The sequence below is a fragment of the Magnolia sinica genome, chromosome 3 (genome assembly GCF_029962835.1).
Source record: "Magnolia sinica isolate HGM2019 chromosome 3, MsV1, whole genome shotgun sequence".
In the NCBI taxonomy this organism is placed as follows: Eukaryota; Viridiplantae; Streptophyta; class Magnoliopsida; order Magnoliales; family Magnoliaceae; genus Magnolia; species Magnolia sinica.
This window is the reverse complement of record NC_080575.1, coordinates 125,967,708-125,983,870: the sequence shown is the minus strand read 5'-3', so window position 1 is coordinate 125,983,870 and position 16,163 is coordinate 125,967,708.

Below are 16,163 nucleotides of genomic sequence, written 5' to 3'. Positions count from 1 at the left end.
TGCAACGTTGTGTGTGATTTTCAATCCTGATGGGTCAGGCCCACAGTTCAATAATCTAGACCAATGGACTGTTGCCTTTCATCGTGTATGGACTATGGATAGAAAATACCCTTGACAAGAGAGCTTAACGCAAGGATCAGAAGAGAAATACAGCAACAGTCCACATTCAACTGAAAATGGGTCACAATATCGGTGGCTGGGATCTTCTAATCTGGGAGATTCTTTTCGAGTTCTCTGTACACACGGATAATCAACGGACCAACGATCTCGATTACTGGATCATAAACTCCACTTGTCAGAATTGGAAACACGTGTACGCTGTACAAAGATTTTGGCAATGCACCGTATATAATTGTAATCTACACTTCCGTAAGAAATGAGAGTACAGTGATAGTTCACCATCAGTATGAAAGGGTGGTGAACTGCACGGTACACGTTGCATACGTATAAGAAAACATGGTCCATTCAATTCTGGGACCCAATTGGAGCATAGATCAAAATAGTACGAATTCACGATACTGATCAGCTGTTTTCGCGGGTTGAATTTAGACGGCTAGCCTATTTTTTAAACTGGACATTTGATTGCCATAAAATGGATGGTTAGGATGGTTTTATGAGTTTGATTTTCGAATAAACTCCAGATATAGTGGTTTCCATCATTTTGATGGTTCGGATCTATATCCATATGTCTGCACCGCATGCGGTGATGCGTTACCAACATATAAAATGGTGTTAAACCCTCACCAGAGCCCTACGCTAGACAATTGCTGCGTGACGGGACAAGTGAGAAGCGAGACAGCGACAGCTGACGACGACTTTTGTTGGGGGCGGTTATTTAATACTCCGGTTGCATATTACACTTGATACTCATGCACCTAGAAATGGTACACCTGGCATAATTATCACGGAATAAACCGTTAAAATTATGAAATTCACCGTAGATAAGTTGAATTATATAAATCATATCCGTTTAACAGTCCTAACCTCCGATTCATGGACATTTTTTTCTTAAATAAGACCGGTGGATTATTTTCATTTTTAACCATCCCATAAATATCTATCCATCTCATAGCTAAATTAACAAAAAATTTAAATTTTCTTTAAGATGCATTTAATCTTTTACCAAATTTGGACGGTTTTTTTTGAATTATCTGCGTGTCCCTTATGCAGCATCTCGGTATTTTCTAACTGCGTGCGTATCACCCATCATAGTCCGCCAGAATATCAAATAATTCTCTGTGGGAAATTGCTGGAAAGACGATGAATTATATGGAGCGCATTGCCTGTGACCCCGGGCACAGGAATAGCTGTGTGGGGTCCAAAGAGATGTCCGTGACAAATCCATTCCTCCATCTATTTTTAAAGGCCATAATATCATCTTCTAGAAAAAATTGTCAGATCCAAAACTCCTCTGGGCCACACTAACAAAACAGTGGGAACAGCGAGTTGAATCCTTTCCGGAGCTGACCATGGTGTTTATATTCCATCGAAACCATTCATAGAATTATTAACGCTCAGATAAATAGTAAAAATAAATATCATACCGATACAAAACTTCACTCACCACCAAGCGTGTTTTCATGTGGTATGGCTAACACGAGTCTTGGTTCTTCTTTATTTTTAGAATCCTGACACGTCGTGGTCTTAAATAACAGATGAACGGAGTGACTTTGTCGCATACATATCTACGGGCTCCACATAGCTCCGATCACAGAGAGAGTTGAGCATTTTTAACTTATCTGGTAAATCCGACCCAATCCAAAAGCTTGGAATGGTGTGGTTCGAACAGGGCCAATCAGATTTGATCATTAATTGAGTCAAGTTCAGATCATAGTCAAATCGAACCGTTCCGATCCAGAATTTGATCCAATCCGATCCGGGTCTATATATATATATACACCCTACCCATCCCATGCCCCAAGCCGAAAAAGCTTAACCCCTTATCCGGCACCTATCGGCCGACAAGTGTCAAGAACCCTCCGACCTTCATCTTCTTCCTCATCTGTCTCCTCTCTCTCCTCTCCCATCCGGCAGGGGCAACTAGCGGCACATAGGTGGTGCGTCTTTTTTATTATTATTTTTTTAGTTTTAGTTTTTTTTAAAATAATTTTAATTTTAATTTTTATGTTAAGAGACCACATAGAAATGGTGGAGATGTAAGCGAGTTGCGTACTCCGTGCATCCGTTTGTTTTTAACTCATTTACGGGAGCAGATTGCATCATACCTCCGCCCGGACAGTAATCCATCCAACAGGGCTATGTGGGGCCCACCGTGATATAAGTGTTTTATCCATACCGTCCATCACTTTTATTAGATCATTTTACATAACTATCCTAAAAATAAAATAGATCCATAGCTCCAGTGGACTACACTGGTCCATACCCAACAAAGATGCAGTGAGAATGACATCCAATGTTGAAACCTTTCTAAGGGCCACTGTGATACCCAACAAAGATGCAGTGAGAATGACATCCAATGTTGAAACCTTTCTAAGGGCCACTGTGATGTTTTTCACCATCCAACCTATTCATAAGGTAATGCAAACTTGGATGAAGTGAAAATACAAATATCAGCTTGATTCGAAACTTCTTCAACTCCTAAGAAGTTTTTAATGGTGAATGTTCAATCCCCACTTTGTAGTCTACTTAAGCCTTGGTTCCTCCTTGTTTTTAGGTTAATATCCTAGATTTATCTTTAAATATGGATGGATGACGTGGATAAAATCTTTATATTACAAGGGGCCCTGTTGATGACAAAATCTGGATCACTCTCCACTCCGTGCGACGCGCTGCTGAAGGACCCTGGTCCTGCACAAAGGATTAGCAAAGGAGACCCTGGCTAAGCCGAGGGACCCTCCGATGCCTAAGTCAGGTCAATGGAATCCGAGTCTAAGTTAAAAGGTAGAGGGGATAGTGCCAGATGTTGCGTACCTGTAGCCATGAGGTCTCATTGCATTTATACCTGACTGTCGGATGATCTAAGCACGTTAATCTCGGCACAATTTGCTCAATCATCGGGATTATATGATCATGGAGATACGGCCCGTAATCCGGAGATCGTGTAAGGTATCGTGTGTATCTGCGGGCGAAACGATCAGTAGTGTCTTCTTAAAGTAGTTTCCTAGTTTGGCGCGTAATGTGTCCGCATCTTTCTCCGGCTTCGGCTTGGGACATCACCTCTTCGGAGAAAGATGAGGATGAGGACGAAGACGAGCCCTCGGCTCGGAGGTCGTTCCCTCGGCTCAGAAGCTCAGATGTTCGAATGTCACTCTCTTCGGTAGTATTCATTATTTCGGGTGTTCTTGCGTCTAATCGGACTAAGGAGATGATGATCCTCGGAACTATAAGGGGCTCGGATATTCCCATAACAGAAGCCCCCTACTCATCGAGGTTGGCCGCGGACTCGGAGAGTAACCACACGGAAGATCAACCGCCTCATTTACTGAACCTTTCACGCATACCGATATCATCGTGATTTTGGAATTTCGAAGTGTCGCGTCCTCAGGGTTTCCCGCCTACAAGTCATCCTTCAGTGGACGCTTGGCGACTGTTAAGATTTCGAATTATCGTCCGCCTATGGCCAATTGTCACGTGTACCCCGAGTACCATTTCAGGTGGGGCTTTCCTTACTCGGGCGTTGTTTTGTTTATTCAGAGCACGTTACTCGATGTCAGAAGCGTACTGCTTGGCAAAGCCCGAGCCAATAGTGTGTGGCCACGTAATCCCCAGAGTCGGCTCATGACGATTCGGCTGCGGCCATCATTTCTTGTCATTAATGCAGAGATTCGACAAAGTCTATATTAGCCTCCTTCAGAAACCTCTGTTCACTTCTGCGCTTTACGTTTGAGTTGATACTAGAAGAGGTGATTTCCGGCGAGGGCGATTTCGACCAATTAAGGTTTTTCGACAGGCAATTCCGATCGACCATGCATTTCCGGCAGAAGCGATTCCAGGTGATCGTCTGGTGAGTCTCCCTCCTTGTGCCTCTTTACATTCTTTCCTTTCAAGATGTCGTCTGACCTGAAAACTACCTGGGACTATGATGACTCCTCCAAGCCGGGGAGTTCTGATAGTGGGAGAGGGGCCTCTGAAGGCCCCTTTGAAGTCGTGCCCTTATATCTCCAGCCCCGTAGACAGAAAGGGGCAGGGGCTCAGACTCAGAGGGTCGGCAAGAGGAGACCTGGCCGAACCCTCCAGGCCACAACTGCCGAGGCTGCTGAGATGCCTGCAAGTGGGCGGGCCTTGAAGGTCGTCCCTGGAGGCTCCATGTTAACGAAGTCTTAAATGGGATGGATTCATTCGGAGTTTGATATTCCAAATTCCGTTAAGATAAGGGCCCCTGAGCCCCTTGATACTGTTGGCGCGCCTGTTGAGGGAGAAGTTGTCATTTTTCTTTGTTCTCTCCAATGCGGGCTCCGACTCCATTTACATCCTTTCATCCAAGCCTTGACTGCTCATCTGGGACTGGCTCCCGGATAGTTCACCCCCAATGCTTGGAGGTGTTAATCTCTGCCTTCATTATCTGGCGTCAAGCTGGGAACTCGGAGCTGGCTCCAGAGGAGCTAATGAGCCTGTACCTGGTCAAACAAGACAACCAAGAACCATGGTATTACTTTGCGACCCGAGGCAACAAGGGGTCGGGGCTGGTCATGAATCCTCTGTCCTCTAACAAGGACTGAAAGAATAAATGGTTCTTGGCTGCTGGCGAATGGGAGGCATCGGCGACGGAGCTTGGGACTCTGACGACTCGGGTCCCCACCCACTTCTCCAAGCCAGGTTGGACTTTAAACATTTATCCCCTTTCTTTCTGCGCCTCTCTCTTTTACTTCAGTTGGTCTGAGATTTTCTTTATCCTTGTAGATTTCCCGAGGGACACGCCACTCCTCGATTTGGACCAAAAGAATCGCATTGCCAAGGCTAAGGCGCCATCGGGGGAGCTTCGCTCCTGGTCAAACCTAATCACAGCTACCAACCTTCACTGGTCTGGGCTGTGCAAGTCCAAGCCGATCCCTACTTCCTTCAGTAAGTCTTTTTTCCGTTCTTCAGGAAATATATTTATTTAGTCGCTGATTTGTTATTCTTTGCGCAGGCATGACCGAGGCATCTGGTTCTCGAAGGAGGAAAGCAGCCCCAACGGCAGAGGAGATGTTGAGGGCTGAGTCTCAGACGAAGACCACCCTTCGGAGAAGGCAGGCCGCTTCTCGCAGGGAGGGCCCCTTAGGTCCAGTTTCTGTAGCTGCAGTAGAACTGCAGCTCTAACTTCTGTTGTCGCGGCTCCTGTTGTGGTGCCTATCGAGACCCGAGTCTCGGCAATCATTGCTCCGACTCCAGCAATCATAACTCCTTCCCCAGCAACTATAACTCTTTCTCCAGCAACCATAACTCATTCCCTTCCGCTTACTTTCGTCCCTCCATCGAGGAGGCTCGTCCTGTGGGCCCCTGCATAGTTATTCCTTCATCATCCGAGCAGGAGGAGGCCGTTTAGATGGCTGACGCCATGATAGCCCCTCCCAAGGCCGAAGATGATCTCAGGGTCGAGGCTCAGGCCTCGGCTAGTAGTGAGACCGGGTTTGCAGAAGCAGCAAGCTCGGCCCAAGTGGGGATGAGTGATGGGGAGGTTCGAATCGGGTTACCACCTTTCATGCCTTGCGCCTTGGGCTGCCAAACATACCCCAGAGGAGGAGATAACCGGCCTTCTCACCAAATCGGACAGCTCTTTCTTGAACGACATGGCTTCTGTTTTTTACACGATATTTCCTGTTACCTTTCTACTTAGTTCCTATTTCTTTCGCATTCGTATGTTCATTTTTCTATTTCCATCCAGTTTGTTCCGAAGCTTCTTTCGACTCGGGAGAGAGTGCGAGAGCTGAAAAAGAAAGATGCCGAAGTGGGGATCTTGAGGGATGAAGCCACTTTTCTCCGACTTGAGCAGGGCGAGTTGCGCCGGTAGCTTGAGGACGGGAAGGCTAGGGAGCTTCTGCTGCAGGGGGGTTGTGAATGATCTTGAAGTCAGAGAACTTCGGCTGTAGGGGATCGTGGATGACTTCAAGACTCAGTGTGGTGCTATAACTGCTGAGTTGACTCGTGCCAAGGCTCATGCAGATTCGCTGGCTAAGGAGAACGCTCGATTGGGAGAAGTCTTGGAGCAGACTAAGATCGCGGCAGTAGAGAAACTGAACAGGGCTGTCCTCAAGCAATAGAGACTCAGCGGACTGAGGGCGAGGCCTCTCTGGCTGCAGCGGTGGACGCCTTCAAGACCTCAAAGGAGAGGGAAGCCGAAGCCACTGAGTTTTACGACTGTGGCTTCGATGCTTGTCTTGAAGCGGTCCAGGAGTTGTATTCGGACCTTAACCTTGACCCTCTGGTGCCTGAAGACGCCAGAGAGAAGCCCGCTGAAGGTGTCTGCCCAGACCATACTCCCGACTCCCAAGCCCCTCCAATTGCATAGTTTTCAATTTTTTATGGCTGACAAAAATTATGGTTTCCTTTATGGATGGTTTGTGGATATTATTTTTTTACTTTAGATGATGATGAATTTCGACCCTTTGGAAAGGGGCACTCGAATGATGATTGCTTTTATACATGTTAATTTGTAGTTAATTTTTGGATATTGACTGTTGATTATTGATTACCGAATTGATTCGTTGACAGGTCGGTTTACTTCACGGCATGGCCGAGCCGACCCTTTGGTGGGTCAGCCCCTTCCAATGCCGTCTCGTAGAACTTTTAAACCCTTAATGGCCTGATCATTGCTGAGTCTGAACCCCTAGGGGGTCGGCTCGTCCCACGATTGGCGAGAAACCTTCATTCCTTCCGTTAGTCGGGCGATGAGCCGATTCCTTTGCTGGGGAGTCGGGCCATCTTATTGGCTTTTTCCCTGACTCAGAGGGGATGCCTCGTCGATTTTTCTTGGGATTACGCTCTAACCCCTTCTTTAAGGGATCAACTCGTTCAGTCCGCCTCTGCATATGAGATGCAACTTTTCCTTGATAGATAATCTGATTATGTAGAGAGAAAATAGTGAATTTCATTAGGAGCCTTAAAGGTTGGTCGCTCATAGGCGTACACTTATTAAGAGCCTTAAAGGTTGTTTCATCATCGGTAATAGATCTTTAAGTGCTTGGCATTCCAGGGAAGGGGGAGCTGGCGGCCATCGAGGTCTTCTAAGTGATAGGAGCCCGGTTTAGTCGATTGAACCACATGGTATGACCCTTTATAGTTGGGCCCGAGTGCCCCAGCCCCCGGCTAGGCGGTGTTCTAGAAGACTCGGCGAAGGACTAAGTCCTCTTGGCAGAACCGCCTGACCTTGACTTTAGAGTTGTAGAATCGCACGCACGTGCTGATGCCGAGCGGTGACTTGGAGCCTTGAGATGTCTCTGGCTTCTTCAAGTAGATCGAGGTTAGCTGCGATCTGCTCGGAGTTTTGATTTTCTTGGTAATTCTTTATTCAAGTAGTAGGAAGGCCAATTTCAACTAGTATCATTGCTTCCGAGCCGTAAGAGAGCGAGAATGAGGTTTCTCTAGTTGAGGACTGAGTTGTGGTCCTATAGGCCCATAGGACGAATGGGAGCTCTTTGGCCCAACTGCCTTTCGATTTCTCCAACTTTGTTTTAAGATGGTGTTTGATAACCTTATTGACTCCTTCTACCTGTCCATTGGACTGGGGATGCCAAGGAGAGTAATACGCATTTGTGATGCCGAACTCTTGACACATGCCTCGGAACTTGTTGTTATCAAACTGTCGGCCATTGGCTGACACGATGGTGCGCGGAATCCCAAACCGACATATGATATTTTTTCAGACGAAGTTACTCACTTTCTGTTCCGTGATCTTTGCAACCGGCTCGGCCTCAGCCCATTTGGTGAAGTAGTCGACTGCGACGATTGCAAACTTGACCTGCCCTTTCCCTGTGTGTAAGGGGTCGATGATATCGATTCCCCATTGAGTGAATGGCCACGGACCACTCATAGGGGTTATTTCCTCTGCTGGCTGCATCGGCAAGATGGCATAGCATTGGCATTTATCGCATTTTTGAACGTAGTCTTTCGAATCCTGTTTGAGAGTCGGCCAAAAGTATCCTTGCGGAAGTATCTTCAGGGCCAAGGTTCGGCTGCCGAAATGGTTTTCGCAGATTCCTTCGTGAATCTCCCGAATGACATAGTCCGCTTCGTCGGGTCGGAGGCATCTGTGGTAGGGCTGAGAATGCCCTTTCTTGTATAGAATACCGTCGAGGACGACGTACCGCGCAGCTCGGATTCTCAAGCGTCTGGCTTCCAGTTTATCCGAGGGGCTTTTGCCATATGTGAGGTAGTTGAAAACCGGGTCCATCCAGCTCAAAGTAGCTTGCACTGGATTAACCTCTTTCTTCTCGGCCTGGTCGATGCTCGGATGTTCTATAAATTCAACAAGAATGATCTGTGGGATCCTTCCTTCTGAGGTTGAGGCCAGCTTCGCTAAGGCGTCAGCTCACGAATTTTTTGCTATGGGGATTTGGTGGATCGTACAATTCTAAAATCTTTCAATTAACTTTCTCGCCTTGTCTAGATAAGTGATCATCCTCGTCTCCTTAGCTTCGTACTCTGTGGATATGTGATTTACCACCAGCTAAGAGTCACATCGGACCTGGAGAGTCTGGGACCCCAGACTTGCTACCAATCTGAGTCCAGCCAGTAAAGCCTCGTACTCCACCTCATTGTTTGAGGCTTTGAAGGCGAGTCGGATCACATATTGGATGGACGTGGAATCGGGTGCGATCAGGACGATTCCTGCTCTAGCTCGCTTAGCATTAGATGATCCGTCTACATAGAGGATCCATCCGATTTCTAACACAGTCCCTGGGCTAGACGGAGGATCGGGTGAAATAGTCTCGCTCTCGGTGCTAACCTCTCCTGTACTCAGAGTGGTGAGTTTGGCAATAAAGTCGGTCATAGCTTGGCCCTTAACTGTCGTCTTTAGACAAAACTGAATGTTAAACTCTCCGAGTTTGATGGCCCACTTGATTAGCCGACCTGAAACTTCGGGCCTCTGAAGAACTTGTTTGAGAGGGGAATTGGTTAACACAACGACCGAATGGGCTTAGAAGTATGGATGTAACCTTTGAGCCGAAATGACGAGGCTGAGCGTTAGCTTCTCCAGGGGTGGATATCTTATCTCTACGGGTACCATAGCCTTGCTCATATAGTACATGGGGTGCTGCTTGCCTTCAACCTCTCTGATTAGGGCCGAGCTGACGGCTGAGGCCGAGACAGCAAGGTACATGAACAGGGGCTCGCCTTCTTCGGGCTTGGACAGCAGGGGGTGAGCCCAGATACTGTTTCAATTACTGGAAGGCTTGTTCGCATTCTAACGTCCATTTTGCCTTCTTATGACCCTTCAACTGTTAGAAGAAGGAGAAACATTTATCTGTTGCTCTGGATATGAAACGCACGAGTGCCACGACTCGCCCCATGAGACATTGTATTTTTTTGACAGTCCGAGGTGAACTCATGTCGAGGAGTGCTTTGATTTTGTTAGAATTCGCTTCAATGCCTCTCTGATTGACCTGAAACCCGAGGAATTTTCTGAGCCAACTCCGAAAACTCACTTTGCGGGATTCAGCTTCATCTGGTATTCTCAAAGGATGGTGAATGTTTCACCGAGATCCGTCAGGTGATCAGATGCCTTAATACTTTTCACCAGCATGTCGTCGACATATACTTCCATAGTGGGTCTGATCTGTTTGGAGAACATTTGATTTACCAGTCTTTGATATGTGGCCCTAGCATTTTTCAAGCCAAATGGCATGATGCGGTAACAGTAGAGTCCCTTATTCATGACAAAGGTATTCTTCTGCCTGTCTGGGGGATGCATCGCGATCTGGTTATACCCGGATTAGGTATATAAGAAGGAGAGTAATTCATGACATGCCGTACTATCCACTAGCTGGTCAATCCGAGGTAATGGGAAGTTATCCTTCGGGCAGGCCTTATTCAAATCCGAGTAGTCAACACAGACCCGTCATTTTTCGTTGGCCTTATTGACGAGGACCACATTTGTAATCCAGTCGGGGTAGTATACCTCCTCTATGAAGCCAGCGTCGAGCAAGATGAAGACCTCGTCAGCAATGGCCTCGTACCGCTTAACATCGAATGGTCTTCTCTTTTGTTTTATCGGTTTATGGTCTGGGTCTATGTTCAGCCTGTGGACCAAGACGTCCGAAGAGATCCCCGGCATGTCCACGTGTGACCATGCGAAGACGTCCCTATGTTGCCGTAGGAAGGTTAGCATTTTGGATCGCTGCCCAGGGTTTAGTGAAGTTCCGAGCTGGACAGTTCTGCTTGGATCTGCCTCGTCGAGCGGTACTTTCTCCAGATCTTCTATGGACTATTCTTTCGTTGGTCCTCTGAGGTTTAGCACGTTGACGGTAAGTGTTTGTTTGACCGATCCCTTCTTGATTGTTATAGCATAACATCTCCGAGCCTCGCGTTGATCGCTTCGGAGGTATCCTATCCCGCCCTCGGCAGAGAATTTCATCATCAGGTGATAGGTGGAGATAACTGCTCTCATTGTGTTGAGGGAAGGTCTGCCTAAAATGACGTTATGCATCAATGGTACATTGACAACTAGAAAGTCCACCATAAGGGTGACTTGGTGTTGCCCTTCTCCCGCAGTCGCAGGGAGGAAAATGGCTCCTTCGGAGATTACTCTTTCTCCTGTAAAGCCGTGTAGGGGGTCTTCACAGGTCTAAGGTGGGACCTTGGTATCCTCATTCTTTTAAAGGCTTCGTAATAGATCACGTCGGCCAAGCTCCCGGTGTCGACCAGGATATAGTATACCTTACCGTTCGCTATGGTCATAATATGTAACATCTTGAATTTTCACTGTTTTGGATTTCTAAAAAATCCTTAATTTTTTTAAAATAATTAACTTATATTACCACTTACTAACCATTGGCACTCAATGATAGTTTATACACGGGTGAGACCAGTAAAGAACCGCATAAGTCCGTTTAATCAACCGTAGGAAGCCAACGAATCCGCCCGATCTTTTGAACATCAAGTTTAGCCCAAAGATTTACCTACTCATCGCTAACTGATCAAGACAATCATAACTAAATTAAAGATCTAACCGGAGCTGAATCAGATAAGGCCCAGATCTTGACTAATAGACCAAATCAACCCCGTTACTCTTTTAGCCTAAAACCGACGGTTTAGAGTAATCATAACCAAACCTCCACTTTTACTAGTTATAAATAGGCCACACTATGAACATAGTTAATCCAAACCCTAGTCATTGCTCCCGAGAAATCTTAATACTTAATTCATTCCAAAAATGCCCCGATTTTCTGAATAAGCACTAGACCGCTCGTTGGTAGGTCATCAGTACCAAAACTATAGAATAATGTTTGTCTTACTGGGCTTGACGTCCATCACGGGAGTCAGACCTGAGTACGGTTCAGAACCGCTCAACTTGAGCCAAAGGATGAGTGCATGAGAATTGCAAATATCCTAAAGGAAGAAGCTGAAACTTAAGTGAATTGGGTTGTCCACTCTTATACAAAGTTGAGGATTTCGAACTGTCAGTTTGCGACCAAACTTCACACGTGGAATAAGGATATTTCCCTACTCATATCCGTATAGTCGTGGCCCTGATCGACCATCGATGACCGTTAAACAGACTTCTAATCATATCCGTTGATTGACACATCCAAATAGCGGGCCGATCATATCCATACGTAGATCATCATTAGGGCTAACTATCCTACGGTGTATATCGACTTGTACACCCCATAGTGGGCCCTAGAAGATAGAAAAATTCTCCTATAGGGTTAGTATAGTAAAAACCCAACACTTGGGGCCATTTGCACCAAATCTAGCATTATAAAATGGACTTCTTTAGGGCACCCCTCTCCTCATACGAATTTGCCTTAGGAGGAAAGGGGGAAAAGGGAGAAGAGAAAGAGGAGAAAGAAGGAGAAAGAAGAAAGGAAGAAGAGAGGAAGGGAGAGTGAAGAAGAGGGGATGTAGGCCATAGCTCTAGTGGGGCCCAAAGGAAATCGATTCTTGCAACTCCTCACCTTTTCCTCAACAAATTCTTCACGCACAACCGGAAGAGCCGTTCCCCACCAATTGAGTAGGTAAAACCCTCATCTCTTAGAAATCCCTCATGTTGAAGGTGGATTCACATGGGATTTTAACATGCAAATACATTGTCTTAGGATTCTGGCCGATCGGCACCGAGTTCGGCATTCCTAGATCGTTTTCCAAGTCTTCAACGATCCGTAGGTGTGGATTATTATCCTTAGGTAGCCTAGCACCAATTATACTATAAGGCTAATGATTTTGATTGCTTGGATAATGTATTTAGAAAATCTAGAGCAAACCTAGGATTTAGATGTTTGCTTGGGGATTGTGTGGAATTGTATACTTTGTTTGATTTTCTCATATGATGTTGTTCTTGCCTCTCACATGATTTGGTACAAATTGATGATCGCATGCTTATTTCTTGTTTGATTTATCATATGATGTTGCCCTATAGCATGTATGCCTTATTAATTTTTGTGCAATTTGGTTCTATGAGATGTAGGAAGTGCATAACTTTCTCGCCAACCCACATAACACATTATTGAAGATATTGTTAGCTTCTCTTGCTAAGAGATTCTGAATTGTATGTTGAGAAGTATGAGAATATGATGTTATTTATGCTAGTTGATAACCCTGTTAGTTGGCATGTTATGAATCACCACCCAAACCCTTGAGTTAGTTAGGAATACGAGGAGAGCAAACCGGCCCCATTGGTAAGACCGTATTGAGGCTAAACCTATGGATTTGGGTAAGTACGTGTGGGCGACAGTAGTTAGACTACATGGGTCGCTCGTACCCGATGTCGTTCCGTCACGTACTTGCCTAAACTCATGCAGTCTAGTCTACTGGCTGACCAACCTTATTTGTTAATCCTGTTTGCTCATATATGTATGAAACCTAGCATATCCTATAACCGTTGTAGCCCATCGATAACCACATGAAGTCGATCCACCGACTCGTGAGCCGAATAGGTGTAATGGGACACTGTGGCCGAGTTGTCGGCCTACGCAGGGGTGACATGCCTCCCCATAGTTACCGCGAGCGTCCCTTTCTTAGCACTCCCCATGTACTTGAAGTTGAGGATGGAGAACCCGACGGGATCAAGGATCGCGGTGCCCTGGCCTTGCACGTTGAGGGGCCTTGGCATTTCAACCAGTTGAGGGCATTGATATGTGGCGTGTATCAAATTCTCCAACCTGTTAGATGAATGAACTTAACTATGAACTCAGCTAACATGATCACATTACATCGCACTAGTTAGGGTGGCGACTCGGTAGTCGAGATCGCTCTGAGAGAGTGTTGGTCATACGCGATCGTTAGATGGAGTCACTTTAGGAAGTGTCGTGGTGAGGGCATGCATCATATCATCCAGCATGCATGTGCATTAATAAGATTAGTAAGGTGTTTGTGAATGATTGCTTTTCATTAAATTCGTAATATAACTGATGCTTGTTACACCTTAAGACTAATAGCACCGACTGAGTTGATCACTCACTCCCACTCTGGGACGATGTTTTAAAACACTAACCAAACTCACTCGTAGATGCAGGTGATGCTGAGTATGAGGAGCTCGACGACTCGAGCCTCGAGGAGGAGGATGAGTTCTCATACTTTCAGTTGATGAGCGGGTCTTCGTCGACTCAGTAGATGGGACGTTAGATCGCTGAGTAATAGACTTAGCTTTATTCTTTTGGACATACTATTCTTTTGTGATTTTGTTGGGCAATGCCTGGTGTAACGCTCTGAAAATCAGGGGTCGTGCATACACTCGACTCCCGAATTCCTGGGGTCACTTATAACCGGTTTTCATTAATACGCGCTTAAATCTCCTGGAACATGAAGCACAAACACACAAGTCTACTGAAATAGAAGAGATCAAGTATATATACAAGTTCAAAAGAATGTCTAATGGGTCGCACAAGTGTTACCCAACAAAATCACCAAAAAAAATAGTATGCCCAAAAGAATAAAGCCGAGTCCACTACTCAGCGGTCCAACATCCCATCTACTGAGCCGGTGAAGACCCGCTCATCAACTAGAAATAGGAGAACTCATCCTCCTCCTCACGGCACGTGTCGTCAGGCTCCTCGAAATCTGCATCTCCTGCATTTATGAGAGAGTCTGGTTGCTGTTTTAAAACAGTCATAGAGTGGGAGTGAGTGATCAACTCAGTGGGTGCTATTAGTCTTAAGTTGTAACAAGCATCAATTATATTAAGGATTTAATGAAAAGTAAACATTCACAGTTACTAAACTAATCTTATTAATGCGTATGCATGATGGATGATATGATGCATGCCCTCGCCACAACCCTCCCTCGAGCGACTCCATCTAACGATCGCGTATGACCAATACTCCTTCAGAGCGACCTCAACTGCCAAGTCGCCAACCTAGTTAATGCGATGCAATGATAATGTTATCTGAGTTCTTAGTTAATTCTATTCATCCAGTAGGTTGGAGAAATTGATACACCCCACGTATCAATGCCCTCAACAGGTTGCGATACCCAAGGCCCCTCAACGCGTGAGGCTAAAGCACCGCGATCCGTGATCCCGTCGGGTTCTCTATCCCCGACTTTAAGCACATGGGGAGTGTTGAGAATTGGGATCACTTGCGGTCACTACGGGGAGACTCATCGCCCCAAGGTAGGTCGACAGCTCGGACACAGTGTCCCATTCCACCATACCCGGCTCACGAGACAGTGGATCAGCTTCAAATAGTTATTGATGGGCTGCAACGGTGGTAGAGTGTTCCAGGTTCCATACATATGTGAGCAAACGTGGTTAACAAACAGGGCAAGCCAGTAAGTAGGCTAGACCGCGCGAGTCAAGCGAGTACGCGACGAGCAACATTGGGTACAAGGGACCCATGTAGTCGAACTACTGTCTCCCGTACACACCTGCCCAAATTCACGGGTTTAGCCCTAGCATAGTCCTACCGATGGGACTACCGTCTCTCCTTATGTTCCTAACCATCCCAAGGGTTTAATGTTGATTCATAGCATGCCAACCATTAAGATTATCAACTAGCATAATAGTATCATGTTTACATACATCACAACATACGATGCAAATATTCCTAACAAGTATGCTAAGTTATCATGAACAAGGTGCATGTGAGTTGTGTGGGTTAGTGAGGAAGTTAAGCACTTCCTACATCTCAAGGAATCAATGCACAAGAGTAATAACTCCTATCTACTATGAAGCAACACCATATGAGAAAATCAACAAACAAGAGCATATGATCATCCATGTACTAAATCATGTGAGAGACAAGATCAACATCAAGATGAGAACTAATCATGCAATTCCAGATGATTCCAACAAACCCACAATTCCTAGGGTTTCTCTAGATTCTCCAATACAACAACTGAGCAAATAAAATCATTAGACTCATATTATAATTGGTGCTACGCCACCTAAGGATAATAGTCCGCACCTATGGATTGTTGGAGAGTTGGAAAACGACCCAAGAATGCGAATTTCAGGGTCGATCGGCCGAAATTCCTAAAGCAAACATTTGTATGTTAGATTTTAATGTAAATCCCCTCTCATCACAAGGGTTTCAAGAAAAAGGGGTGATGGATCTTACCTAGACGATCAACAGAATGAAAGGGCGGTCGTGGATGAGGGTTTCTTCTTGGAGAAGAGGTAGGGAGTTGTGGGGTTTGATTTTCTTGGGTCCCACCTCGATCTAGGGTCCACCTTTCTCTCCCTCACTCTCTTTTTCTCTCTTTTCTCTCCTTGGTTGTTGGAGAATGGTGGAAGTTACGAGGGAGAGAGCTTTGTTGTTTGAGAATGGTGGGAGTTATGAGAGAGAGAGCTTGGTTGTTGGAGAATGGTGGAGGTTATGAGGGAGAGAACTTGGTTGTTGGAGAATGGTGGAGGTTATGAGGGAGAGAATGGTGGAAGTTATGAGGGAGAGAGCTAGGGTTTATTTCTTAGAATTGGGCCCATTGGCCCCAAGTTTTCTAAAATGTCCACAATGGCCCTCTAGGACTCGCTATTGGCGTTGGAGCAGCCTTAGTATCCACTTGGCCACCAAATTTGGTGGGTAGGTGACTCATGGCCCGATGAGGGGTCATGCAAAGTTTGGGAACAA